This window comes from Anomaloglossus baeobatrachus, unplaced genomic scaffold, assembly GCF_048569485.1.
Source record: "Anomaloglossus baeobatrachus isolate aAnoBae1 unplaced genomic scaffold, aAnoBae1.hap1 Scaffold_84, whole genome shotgun sequence".
Classification (NCBI taxonomy): domain Eukaryota; kingdom Metazoa; phylum Chordata; class Amphibia; order Anura; family Aromobatidae; genus Anomaloglossus; species Anomaloglossus baeobatrachus.
The window spans coordinates 136,873-151,520 of NW_027445228.1; the positions used below are offsets into that span (position 1 = coordinate 136,873).

The 14,648-nt window shown below is 50.2% G+C and overlaps 1 protein-coding gene across 2 annotated transcripts in view; it reads right to left on the reverse strand.

Moving 5' to 3' along the window:
- The window catches only part of LOC142288554 (uncharacterized), a 48,106-nt gene that overhangs the window by 27,113 nt on the left and 6,345 nt on the right, over positions 1-14,648 (reverse strand). Inside the window, exon 1 of one of the 2 annotated variants that reach the window (XM_075333524.1) lies at positions 12,298-12,368. The exons of the other annotated variant lie outside the window; for it this stretch is intronic. The gene's annotated coding sequence lies outside the window, so the exon portion shown is untranslated. Of the gene's footprint in view, positions 1-12,297; positions 12,369-14,648 lie in introns of those variants that run through there. 2 annotated transcript variants of the gene reach the window in all.

The window sequence follows — 14,648 nt, forward strand, 5'->3', positions numbered from 1 at the left end:
CCATGAAACACCCTGGAAAAAGGAGCTTTACTGCTGATCGTATGGATTCCATCTTGAAGTGATGCACTGTCAAAAAACTATTTAATTTTTTTAGATTGATGATTGTTCGGAACGTACTGTCTGGTTTTGGCACCAAAAATAGAGGGGAGTAAAAACCTTGGCTCTCTTCTTCCTTGGGAATTTCGACCAGTACTGCGCTTCGGACAAGCTTTAGTACTTCTTGCTGTAGAGCTAACTGGTAATCTCGAGACCTGCCAAGTGATGTAACAATTAGTGACCCCTTGGGGGTCGATAAAAGTGTAACTTGAGACCTGATTGGATTATCTCAAGAATCCATGCGCTAGATGAAATAGCCTGCCAGGTGGAGTCTACCTCCCACTGGAAAAGCGGAGCTACTGTTCAAGCTTCTTACCTCCCTGGGAAAGGTCAAACATAAACCCAGATTGCCTTTTCTTGTTTTCCGGCCACCTTTCCTGTGGTGCAGATCTCCTCCTCTGGTACCTTCTTTTCCTGAAGGAGTTGTTTCTAAAAGAAACAGAAGGAAAACCCTTCTTTCTGTCCCTGGCCTTCTCAAGTATATCATCAAGTGGCTTTCCAAACAGGAAATCACCACCACATGGTACTGCACACAACCTGGCCTTAGATTGAGAGTCCCCGGGCCAGCACTTCAGCCAAAGTGCCCGTCTGGCTGAGTTTGATAAAGCAGCTGCCTTCGCCGTGAGACGGAGAGAATCGGCTGGCTGATGCATCAGCAAGAAAGGCTGCGGCACCCTTAACTTGGGAAAATGTACGTAAAAGTTGCTCTCGGGGAAGATCGGTTGCCAGATGGTCCGCCAACTGCTGCATCCAGACCATAAGTGAAAGGGCCAGACAGGTACTTGTCACAGATGGCCTAAGTGCATCTGCTGAGGTCTTCCATGCCAACAAGATTTTAAGGTGTATAAAAAGAGAGATTAGATCCCGTGATCTCAATGTATTGTTACCCCTCTATAAAATCACTTGTAAGGTCACATCTGGAATATGGGATCCAGTTTTGGGCTCCACATTTTAAAAAGGACATTCAGAAGTTAGAGTCAGTTCAAAGGCGGGCGACTAGACTACTACAAGGAATGGAGGCCGCCCGTATGATGAGTAATGGAGGCCTCCCATATGATGACAGGTTGACAAAGTTAGATATGTTTAGCTTAGAAAAAAGACGTCTGAGAGGAGATCTCTTTTATATGTATAAACACATGTGTGGTCAATATAAAGGACTGGCACATGACTTATTTCTTCCAAAGACAATATTAAAGACCAGGGGGTGTGCGAGTGGAAGAAAAGCGATTCCGGCAGCTATATAGGAAAGGGTTCTTTACAGTTAGAGCAGTCAGACTGTGGAATGCCCTACCACAAGAGGTAGTAATGGCAGATACTAGAACAGCTTTTAAAAAAGGGCTGGATGATTTCCTCAGTACACAAAACATTGTTGGTTATAAATGACTTAGTGACCAAATGTAGAACTGGTGGAGGAAGGTTGAACTAGATGGACCTAGTTTATTAGGTTGAAAAAAGACCTATGTGACTACGTTTTTAAGTAGGCATCCACCCTCCTATCCAGTGGGTCTCTTAAGGTACCCGCATCCTCGAATGGTAAGGCTGATTTTCTGGCGGATTTAGAGACCGCCAAATCAACCTTCGGACAATGGTCCCAGAGAGCCGAATCCTCATCCTGAAATGGATATCTTGCACGCAAAGCTGAAGATATGAAGGGTTTCTTATCCGGTTTCTCCTATTGATCTAGTACTAACTGCTTAATCTTAGCATGTACTGGGAAGGAGCGCTTTTGTTTGTGTTCCAGACCACTAAATATCAGGTCCTCTAAGGATTCCCGGCCTTTTGTGTCTACCAACCTCATAGTAGCACGGACTGCTTTGATGAGACTAGGAACATCTGAGGTTGGACAAAGCTGTGGGGTCGGTAAGCCAAACCTTCGACTCAGACTCCTCAATTTCTCTTGCTCCGACTCTGACATATATTGCTTATAGTTAGGTGAAAAATGTATTGTAGTACATGAACATGTGTATGTGAACATCAGACATTTCATAATTTTTATGATACAATAATCAAGATATTTGGATAGAACATAAAATATATTTATTGGAACACAACTTTAGAACACAAAAAACTGTAATAAATTGTAAATATGTAATACACTATGTAATATACAGTAGATTACATATATATCTTGTGTGTGTGTATTATATATATATATATATATATATATATATATATATATAAACATATTGTATTACATAATTACAATTTTAGTTTTTTATGTTCTAAAGTTGTATTCCAATAAATATATTTTATGTTCTATCTAAATATCTTGATTATTGTATCATAAAAATAATTAAATGTCTGATGTTCACATTGTACTACAATACATTTTTCACTTAAATATAAGCATTATACTAAATATTTAGTAAAATATTCAGCACATTCTGCATTGCACTACTGTCCCCAATTTATTATATATTTTAGCAGTCGGAGTCTGTGCATTTTATACCGACTCCGACTCCACTAAAATGAGCTCCAAATCAGACTCCACGACTCCCTTCCAGATCCTCCTTTGAGGAGGAAGAGTCAGAAGAGGAACCTGAATCAGAAGATGATGAACAACTGGACTCTCTAGCCCTAGCCTTCCATTTGCCAGGGAAAGAATTAGTGCTAGGTTGGGGTAATGCTCCTAAAGCCTCCTTAATGCCTGCTTTGATGAGGTCTCGGAGATTGTCCTGGAATCCCTGATTCTCCTCAGCGACTGTCTTATGAATACAGTCCTGGCAAAGTCGTTTCTCCGACCCTGAGGGCAAGGGGGTCCTACACAGGGCGCATTCCCTATTGTGGGTCCTCTCAAGCCTCTTCTTGGGCCTATCCTGGGGGACAAGACAGAAGAAACACCAAGTAATTATGACCCCATAAGGAGCCACTTCCCCTCCCCTGAGGCTGTACCAGGCTTTTCTTCTTCTCCTTAGTACGGGAGGGTGGAGGACTGCTGCGGGAATTCCCGGAACCCCGAGTGCTGCTTGAGCGGCTCCCTCCAGCTTTCCGTCTGGGTGGCGAGGCTGGTGATGGCGTTGGGGATGGTGGGGATGATGGCCGCCGCCATTTCCGCTGCTGGTCCTGCCGCTGTTGTTGCGAGGGTTCCTGATCCATGTCAGGACAGCGCTGAACAACAAAGCAACAAAGCCCAGAGATCTTCGGGGGGTTTTCAAGCTGCCTCATGGGCAGCGCCATCTTACTGGAAGTGACATCAGAAGACTTACGGTCGACGTCACATCCTGTTTCCCAGAGACTCAGCCACCATGCCAGAGCCGTGCGTCCTCCATCACAAACGTAAGTGCCAAGCTACTAATCCGCCGGCGTATACTACCACCGCCCAGCAGGCAGAGGGACACAGATCCGGTCCTTGTTACCGGCGTGTCGATCACAGCCCCGCAGGTCGTGGAACACAGACCCGGTCCACGTTACCGGCGTGTAGCACCGCAGCCTCCCGACTGCGGGACACAGCCCGGCACATCTACCGGTGTACACGACCGCAGCCCCGCCGGCCACAGACCCGGTACCACCACTGGTGTATACAACCGCCATCTCGCGGGCCACAGGGCACAGAACCGGTACATCCACCAGTGTGTACCCCGCAGCCTCGCGGACCGCGGGACACAGACCTGGCCTTAATCACCGACGTGTTGACCACAGAAACTGCGGGACACAGGCCCGGTCAAAGAAACATAACCGGCGTGTGAAACCGCAGAGCAGGACATAGACCCGGTAGTAAGTCGGCGTGTACAACCACTCAGTCGGGACACAGATTCGGTGGCCAGCGGATACCACTACCAGGATACCCTGGCAGGATACAGCCCTGGCCAAAATAAAAGGAAAAAAAGAAAAAAACAAACAAAAAAAAAAAAAAAAAAAGATAGAGGCTCCTGATAAAAAAACAAAGAACCCCTAGCCACCTTCACTGTGGCAGCGCCACAGCACTTCTGGGTCTCCCATCCTGGGACAGGAAACCCAACTGATGTGGTTGAAAAGGGCCGCCCTTTTATTTTAGTAGGTTCCCTGTCCAAATTGAGGGGCGGACCTATCTCTCTGGTGGCACTGTCGTGGCGAAGGGAAAATTTATATTACCCCCTACACATGCTCTGCACCCACTCCGACACCTGCAGTGCACAATGGCATCATGTCACAGGCCCCCTGATGTCATTACGCCCATCAGGGGCCTAAATCAAGTACTTTTATTTTTCATACAATGCAGATGCACATGTGGATCCGTAGAGATGGTGCGAATAATATATACAGAAGGAAAATGCCACAGAAATTAACATTTCAACCTTAACCCAAGGTCTTATTCACAGTGTCGCTGTGTTTGGAGAGTTACAAGAATATATCATGGAAGCATGAAGTGCACTGAAAGGTGACAAATGGCTCATCAAGGGTTAAATACTGTTCAGAGGAAATGAATCCCTCCCGCGCCTTCTCATGTGCCTGCTGTGGCCTATAGCTGCAAAGCAAGTGCAGAACAGGGAGCCAGTGGCCATCTGCTCCTCACTGGTGTCCAACCATGGATCCAAGGAAATGGGTGAAGGCCGTCATCATTAACAGTCATTATGCACCTGCATAAATTACACCATATACAAGACACACACACTATATAACAAATAGATAGAGGGATATATTAGATAGAGAGATGGATGCAGGGTTGGACTGGGGTGTCTGGGGTCCACAGGAGGAGTTAACTCTAGGGGCCCCACTACAACAATATGCAAATACCTGCAGGAGCCCCCATGCACGGGAAGCAGTAACCCTTGCCCCTCACTACGCATACGAGGCAGGGCCCCCCACGCACAGGAGGGAGGCAAACCTCAATACAAGAACAGGGAGAGAAAAACACTTTCTGACCACAGATGGAAACATCTAAATATTTGCGGCAGAGAATAAAGGTCACAATTCTGAACACAGAAACAGCTATGACGCTATAACAGTACAGTCAACAAAAGTGGAAAAAAAGCTCCTGAACTTATGGAGAAGTTTAGGTCTTCATATTCTTAATGGACCTACTAAGGGAGACTCTCTGGGAAGATATACACTAAACTCCCATGTAGGAAGGAGAGTAGTAGACTATGCCATTACAGATATGGACCTGGCAAATATCAGTCCCTTCATAGTCACCCCACAAATGCACCTGTCTGACCACAGCCAACTCCTTCCATACATGAAATCTACAGAGAAACCATCCACACAAAAGCCACAGCAGAGCAGCCTCTTCAGCTGACCTCCATCCTATCAATGGTCCAAGACATCAGCAATAAAATATAAAGAGGCTCCCAACAGATCGGAATTACAGGAGATGCTCCATAACTTCTACAGCTACAAGTTCAAGTCTAACCCAGGAGTCAAGTTGCAAAAGACCTCAACAAAATATTCTACACCATGGCCAAATTGTCCCACCTTAAAGTCAACTACAAGAGACCAAAAGAAGAGCAGATCAATGGTTGGTTTGACAGAGAATGTAAAGCCGTACGAAAGACCCTAAGAACAGCCTCAAACAATAAACACAGAGACCCCAACCACCCGGGCCTGAAGGAAGCCTATGACACCATACAAAGGCAGTACAAAATCATCCTCAGGAGAAAGAAACAGAGCTACATCTCTACCAAACTTAGCCAACTCCAAGACGCCCTCTAAGACAACTCCTTCTGGGAACTATGGAGTCACATGGACACAAAGAGCAAGAAAAACAACATCCATATCCAAAATGGCAACATCTGTCTCCAGTACTTCAGAGACCTCTACAAAGACATCCCAAAAGAAGGACTAAGGCTGCTTTCACACATCCGGTAGGGGCAGAGCCGGCCAGTCCGGCTCTAAAACCTATGCAATGGATGAGGCGAAAAAACCGCATCCTTTGCATAAGTTTTTTTAAATGCGGCCCGTCCGGTTTTTATGGCTTGCGGCAGGCTACTGAGCATGCGCAGTGGCAAAAACCGCATCGCGCCGCATTCGGCATCCATAGGCATGCATTGGAAAATGCGCCGCATCGGCCGAATTCGGCGCGATGCGTTTTTTTTTTGCCTCACAAAAAAACGTGCGAGGCAACGTTCCATCCGGCCGCCGCATCGGCTAAATCTGAAGCATGCGGCAAAAAACGGACGGAACGCAAGCCCATGCGGCACAATGTGGCACTAATGTAAAGGCTACTTTACACACTGCGATATCGGTCCCGATATCGCTAGTGTGGGTACCCGCCCCCATCTGTTGCGCGACACGGGCAAATCGCTGCCCGTGTCGCACAACAGCCGTCACACATACTACCTGTCCGGCGACGTCGCTGTGACGGGCGAACCGCCTCCTTTCTAAGGGGGCGGTCCGTGCGGCGTCACAGCGACGTCACTGAAGCGTCACTGAACCGCCGCCCAATAGCAGCGGACGGGCGGAGATGAGCGGGACGTAACATCCCGCCCACCTCCTTTGTTCCGCATAGCGGCCGGGAGGCAGGTAAGGGGAGCTTCCTCGTTCCTGCGGCGTCACACGCAGCGATGTGTGCTGCCGCAGGAACGAGGAACAACTTCGTTAGTGCTGCAGTAACGATTTTTGAGAATGGACCCCCGTGTCGCCGATTAGCGATTTTGCACGTTTTTGCAACGATGCAAAATCGCTTATCGGTGTCACACGCAACTGCATCGCTAATGCGGCCGGATGTGCGGCACAAATTCCGTGACCCCAACGACTCCGCATTAGCGATGTCGCAGCGTGTAAAGCCCGCTTAAGTCCATGCAAAAAAAAACGCAACCGGCGTAAAAAAAAAAACAGTTGCGTTTTTTCTGCAAAGTGCCGGATTGTGCCGCACAGGAAAAACCGGAGGTGTGAAAGCAGCCTCAGCCAAGAACAAGAAAACAGAACATCAAAACTAAAGGTGATGGAGGAGAAAGTAAAATATTTCCAAAACCCTCTGGATACACCAATTACATTACAGGAAGTTGCAGAAGGAATCTTTTTCATAATGTGTAAAAAAAAGCCAGAGGTCTGGAAGGAATCCCACCAGAAATACAAGCTACAATGGTTAACTTAAACTGTTCAATATTGTGCTGAGTGCCGACTATTTCCCTGGTACCTGGAAGCAAGGGCCCATCACACCCATCCACAAGAGTGGGGACAGGTATGACCCTGCCAACTACTTGGGAAAACTGCTCACCAGCCTCCTGAACAAGACGATCCTCAGTTTCCTCACCGAGCACAATGTCCTAAGCAAGAGCCAACCAGGGTTTGTGCCAAACCACCGCACCACGGATCACATCTACACCCTCCACAGTCTCATTTGGAGCCACATCCACAAAGCAAAGTACGTGAAGATATACGCCTGTTTTGTGGACTTTAAAAAGGATTTTGATTCAGTGTGGCACCTGGGCTTCTTCTTGAAATTTCTGGAGAGCGGAATAGGAAGAAAGTCCTACGATGTCATCAAAAGCTCCTACACCCCGAGAACCTCTGCAGTGTGTCAACAGTAGAAGAATGGCTTTTTTCCAGCTGAGCCCTGGAGTCAGACCAGGCTGCAGCCTAAGGGGTACTTTGCACGCTGCAAAATCGCTAGCCGATTGTAGCGATGCCGAGCGTGATAGCACCCGCTCCCGTCGCCCATACGATATCTTGTGATAGCTACCGTAGCGAACATTATCGCTACGGCAGCTTCAGACGCACTTACCTGCTCTGCGACGTCGCTCTGGCCGGCGACCCGCCTCCTTCCTAAGGGGGCGGGTCGTGCGGCGTCACAGCGACGTCACACGGCAGGCGGCCAATAGAAGCGGAGATGAACGGAACGTAAACATCCCGCCCACCTCCTTCCTTTCGCATAGCCGGTGGAGGCAGGAAAGGAGATGTTCATTGCTCCTGCGGCTTCACACACAGCGATGTGTGCTGCCGAAAGAACGAGGAACAACATTGAAACTCCTATCGATCCAAAATGATGAAAATGACCGACACTACACAGATCACCGATTTTCAGCGCTTTTGCGATCGTTTAACGGTGCATCTAGGATTTACACGTTGCGACGTCGTTACTGGTGCCGGATATGCGTCACTTTCGATTTGACCCCGACGATATTGCAGTAGCGATGTCACAACGTGCAAAGTACCCCTAAGTCTAATGCTCTTCAGTATTTACATCAATGAGCGCACACTGCTCTGGAATGTTCCACAGCTCCAGGTCCTACCCTCTATGACGCCCAAGTGAAATTCGTGCTCTATCCAGATGACCGCCTGCTGCTGACACTGAGAAGGGCCTCCAAGACAACCTACAAATCTTGGAGAAATTCAGCTCCATGTGTGCACCACTGATCAACCTAAAGGAAGCCAACATCATAGAGTTCCAGAAGAGACAAAAGAAGATCAGACCAGTACCTTCATTTGTCCTAAACAACTGCGCTGTTACAGGAATGGACAAATACACCTACCTGGGCCTGGAAATTCACCAGTCAGGGAGGTTCAAATAAGCAATAGAGATTGCTATGCCATCTGAAGGAAACTATCATCTGAAGCCACCAATGATGGTTTGGCTAAAAATCTTCAATTCCATCATCACCCCAATCCTCCTGTACGGCAGTGAAGTCTGGAGCCCTCACACCTACCCAGATTGGTCAAGGTGGGATTCCAGTCCAACAGAAATATTCCACCAGGAATGTTGTAAGTGCCTTCTCCAGGTACATCGAAGCACCTTCAACAGTGCCTATCAGGCCGAGCTGGGAAGATTCCTTCTACACCTAGCAGTTCTGAAGAGGGCACTGTCATGTCAGTCTCACCTACAGAATAACAATCCACACTCCCATCAATATAAAGCCCTGAATCAGGAAGATGGTAGAGGAGGGCCAGGAGAGGTACATCAGTGACTGGAGGACCAATATCTACACCTCACAGAAACAGACCACGTACCAGAGACTACAGACTGGCCCCATATCTGGAGAAACCCCCAGATCCCAGAGTCTATGAGCCAATATAGACTCAGTGCCCACAGTCTAGTCATCAATTCCGACACAAGCAGAGCTACAAGACCAGGGAGGACAGACTGTGCCAACACTGACCTGGAGGCCAAGGAAGGATGAAACCCACCTCCTGCTACACTGCACCAAATACTCAGCAGTGAGGGATACTCAGCAGTGAGGGACACTAGGCAGACTATGATATTTTCCTGGGATTTCAGCTCCATAAAGGAGGAAGAGAAAACAAATATCCTGCTGGGGGAAGAAGAGGGCGCAGTAGAGATAGCAGCGCGGTATGTGAGCGAATGTCATAGACCGAGAAAGACAAATATGATAATCCATGGACTTCCATACCCCCACCCTGGATGTTCCCCCGTCCATCCTTCCTACAGTTCCCACTCCCGATGTGCCTCCATCCATCCTTCCTACAGTCCCCACCACAGATGTGGCCCCATCATGCAGCATCGGCCAGTGTAAGGCTATGTGCGCACTAGAAAAGTGATTTTTCTCAAGAAAATTTCTTGAGAAACTTCTGGGAGTTAAAGATTACCGCACCTGCGGTAAAAAAAACGCACCAAAACCGTGGTAAAAACGCATGCGTTTTTGCCGCGGGTTGGTCCCTGCGTTTTTTTTATGCTGTATCTGCAATAAATAATATAGATAATAGATAATCGATAGACAGATAATGGATAGAGGGAAAGATGGATAGATAAATAGATAGATAGATGAGAAAGACCTATATAATGTCCCACCCCACCTGCATATTCTAAGCTGGCACCCCTTAGTAACTTTCATGTGGCACTAAAGGGTGCCTAGCCTTGTATTTAGCCAAAAAATAAATAAAAAATAAAAAAAAAAAACCACATGGGGTCCCCCCATCTTTTGTAGCCAGGTAGGGTAAAGCAGACGGCTACAGCCTGCAGACCACAGTTAGCAGCTTCACCTTGGCTGGTAATCCAAAACAGAGGGCACACCACGCTGTTATTTTACATTAAACAAATAATTTAAAACAAAAAACGTGGGGTCCCCCCCAAATTGGATCACCAGCCAAGGTAAAGCGGACAGCTGGGGTCTTGTATTCTCAGACTAGGGAGGTCCACTGTTATTGGACACTCCTCAGCCTAAAAATAGCAGGCCACAGCCGCCCCAGAAGTGGCGCATCCATTTGATGCGCCAATCCTGGCGCTTCGCCCAAACTCATCCCGTTACCCTGGTGCGGTGGCAAACAGGGTAATATATGGGGTTGATGCCAGATGTGTAATGTTACCTGGCATCAAGCCCTGGGGTTAGTGATGTCACGCATCTATCAGATACCCGACATCACCAACCCAGTCAATAATAAAAAAAAAATAGACAACAAAAAAGTTTTATTTTAAAAAACACTCCCCAAAACATTCCCTCTTTCACCAATTTATTGAAAAGAACAATCAATTCCACGTCCGGCGTAATCCAATAAGGAAGAGGGGGTCCCACGATGATCCATACCATAGTCAATGTCCCAGTCAATGAAGAACAGAATGTTCCCCATTGGCTGGGAGAGTAATGCAGTGACCTGAGCTAACATCAATTGGTCAGCCGAGGTCACCGCAGGGGATGCTGAGCGCTGCCGTCAGGAGGATAGATGTGGTCATTACCTGCTGTGATGATCTCCTGCTCTCCTGACGTCAGCGCTGTCACTGCCTTCTATGCCCGCCGCGTTCTCAGCAGTATCGCGAGAGCCCGTGATGTCACCGCTAGTGACAGTCACGGGCCGCCCGCGAGACGGGCATAGAAGGCAGTGACCGCGATGACGTCAGGAGGCAGGAGATCGTCACAGCAGGTAATGATCTCATCTCACCTCCTGACAGCAGCGCTCAGCATCCCCGCGGCTGCCAGCACTGCAGCGTGAGAAGCTGCTGATACTGCGGTCAGACACTGACACTGCTGTGCTGGCAGCTGCGGAGATGGAGCGGGACACAGACTGCACGGGCACATGGAGGTCACACGGAAGTGCTTCCGTGCGGCGTCCAGGGTCTGTTAAGTGTGTGTTTACTCTGCTCCGCCTCCTCTACTGTCATAATGACATCACTCCCTGCAAAACTGCAGGCAGCGATGAGCATTACCGCAGGTAAATAGCGGCTATACCGAGGGTATAACGCACATCATTTGCTACCTGCGGTATACCCCCAGTATTTTGCGATTACATTACAGTGAATGGAGTGAAATACCGCAGCTACCTGCGGAAAAGAAGTGACATGCACATTTTCTCAAAAAAGTTTCTCAAGAAATTCTTCAGAAAGAATTTTCTTGAGAAAAAAACGCCGCGTGCGCGCAGCTATTTTTTTTCCCCATAGGTTTTGCTGGGAAATGTCTGCAGAAAGATCACAAGCATTTCTCAAGAAATTTCCGCAGCAAAACCGCAGGTAAAAACGCCTAGTGCGCACAAGGCCTAAAGGCCCTGTCTCACACACAGGTAAATCTGCGGTAGATCTGTGGTTGCAGTGAAATTGTGGACAATCAGTGGCAGGTTTGTGGCTGTGCACAAATGGAACAATATGTCCATGATTTCACTGCAACCACAGATCTGCCAAAGATTTATCTGTGTGTGTGACGGGGCCTTAAGCCCCCCCAGCGTGCCGCATCGCCCAGTGTAACCCCCCCAGCGTGCCGCATCGCCCAGTGTAAGCCCCCCAACATGCAGTATCAGCCAGTGTAAGCCCCCCAACGTGCAGTATCGGCCAGTGTAAGCCCCCCAATATGCAGCATCGGCCAGTGTAAGCCCCCCAATATGCAGCATCGGCCAGTGTAAGCCCCCCAACGTGCAGTATCGGCCAGTGTAAGCCCCCCAATATGCAGCATCGGCCAGTGTAAGCCCCCCAATATGCAGCATCGGCCAGTGTAAGCCCCCCAACGTGCAGTATCGGCCAGTGTAAGCCCCCTATCGCGCAGCATCGCCCAGTGTAAGCCCCCCAATATGCAGTATCGGCCAGTGTAAGCCCCCTATCGCGCAGCATCGCCCAGTGTAAGCCCCCCAATATGCAGCATCGCCCAGTGTAAGCCCCCCAATATGCAGCATCGCCCAGTGTAAGCCCCCCAATATGCAGCATCGCCCCCTGCCCTGTGTAGCCCCCCATATCCCCCTTCCTTATGGAAGCCTCCACAGCCCTGTGCTGCAGCTTCAGCCCCTTCCCTGTGATATATACACGAGCTGCAGCCCCCAGTAGTGACAGGAGACACTTTTATTTCTTCCCCCAAAATCCAGTGTGACCTCAGCTCTATAACTAATGAGGAAAAGCGGAATCTTCCCCACCTCAGGGTCAGGATCCGGTAGAGTCTAGATCCCAGTGGCCAGAGGGACCTCTGCTGACGTCACGCCCATGTGACCGGCCTCTTGTGTGGGAGGAGCCTGTAGTTCCCGGCAGTCAGTGCGCAGTTGCGGTACAAGCAGCAGGATGTTTCCCTCTTCTCTGCTTCTGCTGTTTCCAGCCCTGGGTGTGATGTAACAGGAGGTCATATCTGATGGAGATTATCACATATGAGCCTCAGGGGGGAATAAAAAGGGATTGTAGGTCACCGTCTCTGGGTGCAATAGTGTGCAGCAGTAGGTGCAATGCTCTGTGTGTGTGGGGTGCGATGCTCTGTGGTGAAGGGGGCGAGAGAGAGGGTGCAACGCTCTGCCTGGGGGAAGGGGGGAGAGAGAGAGAGGGTGCGACGCTCTGCCTGGGGGAAGGAGAGAGAGAGGGTGCGACGCTCTGCCTGGGGGAAGGGGGGGAGAGAGAGAGAGGGTGGGACGCTCTGCCTGGGGGATGGGGGGGGAGAGAGAGAGGGTGCGACGCTCTGCCTGGGGGAAGGGGGGGAGAGAGAGAGGGTGCGACGCTCTGCCTGGGGGAAGGGGGGAGAGAGAGAGGGTGCGACGCTCTGCCTGGGGGAAGGGGGGAGAGAGAGAGGGTGCGACGCTCTGCCTGGGGGGAGAGAGAGAGGGTGCGACGCTCTGCCTGGGGGGAGAGAGAGAGGGTGCGACACTCTGCCTGGGAGAAGGGGGGAGAGAGAGAGGGTGCGACTCTCTGCCTGGGGGAAGGGGGAGAGAGAGAGGGTGCGACGCTCTGCCTGGGGGAAGGGGGGAGAGAGAAAGGGTGCGACGCTCTGCCTGGGGGAAGGGGGGAGAGAGAGAGGGTGCGACGCTCTGCCTGGGGGAAGGGGGGGAGAGAGAGGGTGCGACGCTCTGCCTGGGGGGAGAGAGAGAGGGTGCGACACTCTGCCTGGGAGAAGGGGGGAGAGAGAGAGGGTGCGACTCTCTGCCTGGGGGAAGGGGGGAGAGAGAGAGGGTGCGACGCTCTGCCTGGGGGGAAGGGGGGAGAGAGAGAGGGTGCGACGCTCTGCCTGGGGGAAGGGGGGAGAGAGAGAGGGTGCGACGCTCTGCCTGGGGGAAGGGGGGAGAGAGAGAGGGTGCGACGCTCTGCCTGGGGGAAGGGGGGAGAGAGAGAGGGTGCGACGCTCTGCCTGGGGGAAGGGGGGAGAGAGAGAGGGTGCGACGCTCTGCCTGGGGGGGAGAGAGAGAGGGTGCGACGCTCTGCCTGGGGGAAGGGGGGGAGAGAGAGAGGGTGCGACGCTCTGCCTGGGGGAAGGGGGGAGAGAGAGAGGGTGCGACGCTCTGCCTGGGGGAAGGGGGGAGAGAGAGAGGGTGCGACGCTCTGCCTGGGGAAGAGAGAGAGGGTGCGACACTCTGCCTGGGAGAAGGGGGGGAGAGAGAGAGGGTGCGACGCTCTGCCTGGGTGAAGGGGAGAGAGAGAGGGTGCGACGCTCTGCCTGGGGGAAGGGGAGAGAGAGAGGGTGCAACGCTCTGCCTGGGGGAAGGGGGGGAGAGAGAGAGGGTGCAAACACTCTGCCTGGGGGAAGGGGGGAGAGAAAGGGAGGGTGCGATGCTCTGTTTATGGGCAGGGGGGGGGTGCGATGCTCTGTTTATGGGGAGGGGGGGTGCAATGCTCTGCCTGGGAGAAAGAGGGGGAGGGTGCGATGCTCTGTTTATGGGGAGGGGGGGTGCGACACTCTGCCTGGTGGGGGGGGTCGCAGAGCAGCACCCGGGGTCCCTTTCCTCCTTTCCCGTTAGAGGCATGGAGCGGGGGGATAGATCCAGGAGGAGGGGATTGGAGCAGTCGCTGTATATAAGGGAAGCCATTGGATATTAAAGCTGGAGCCAGAGATCACAAAGGGCTGAATTCCACAATGATCTGTGACTGATACTGATGGGTTTATTAGCAGGTGATTATCAGCGCATTCATTATACACAGTTTATGGGAATTTGTGGCATTAGTATTATTATTATTATTATTATTATTATTAATTATTGATCATTTTTCTTTATAGAGTTCGGGGCAATGTCGGCTCCACAGAGAATTCTTCCTCATCCTCTGAATATGAAGGTCTCATCTATTGGAGAGAATCCCACAAGTGACATAAGAGGATATCTCTGTGTATACATTCTCTGCACTGTGTATTATATGGGGTGTACTTATATATTCTCTGTGCTGTGTATTATATGGGGTGTACTTATATATTCTCTGTGCTGTGTATTATATGGGGTGTACTTATATATTCTCTGTGCTGTGTATTATATGGGGTGTACTTATATATTCTCTGTGCTGTGTATTATATGGGGTGTAC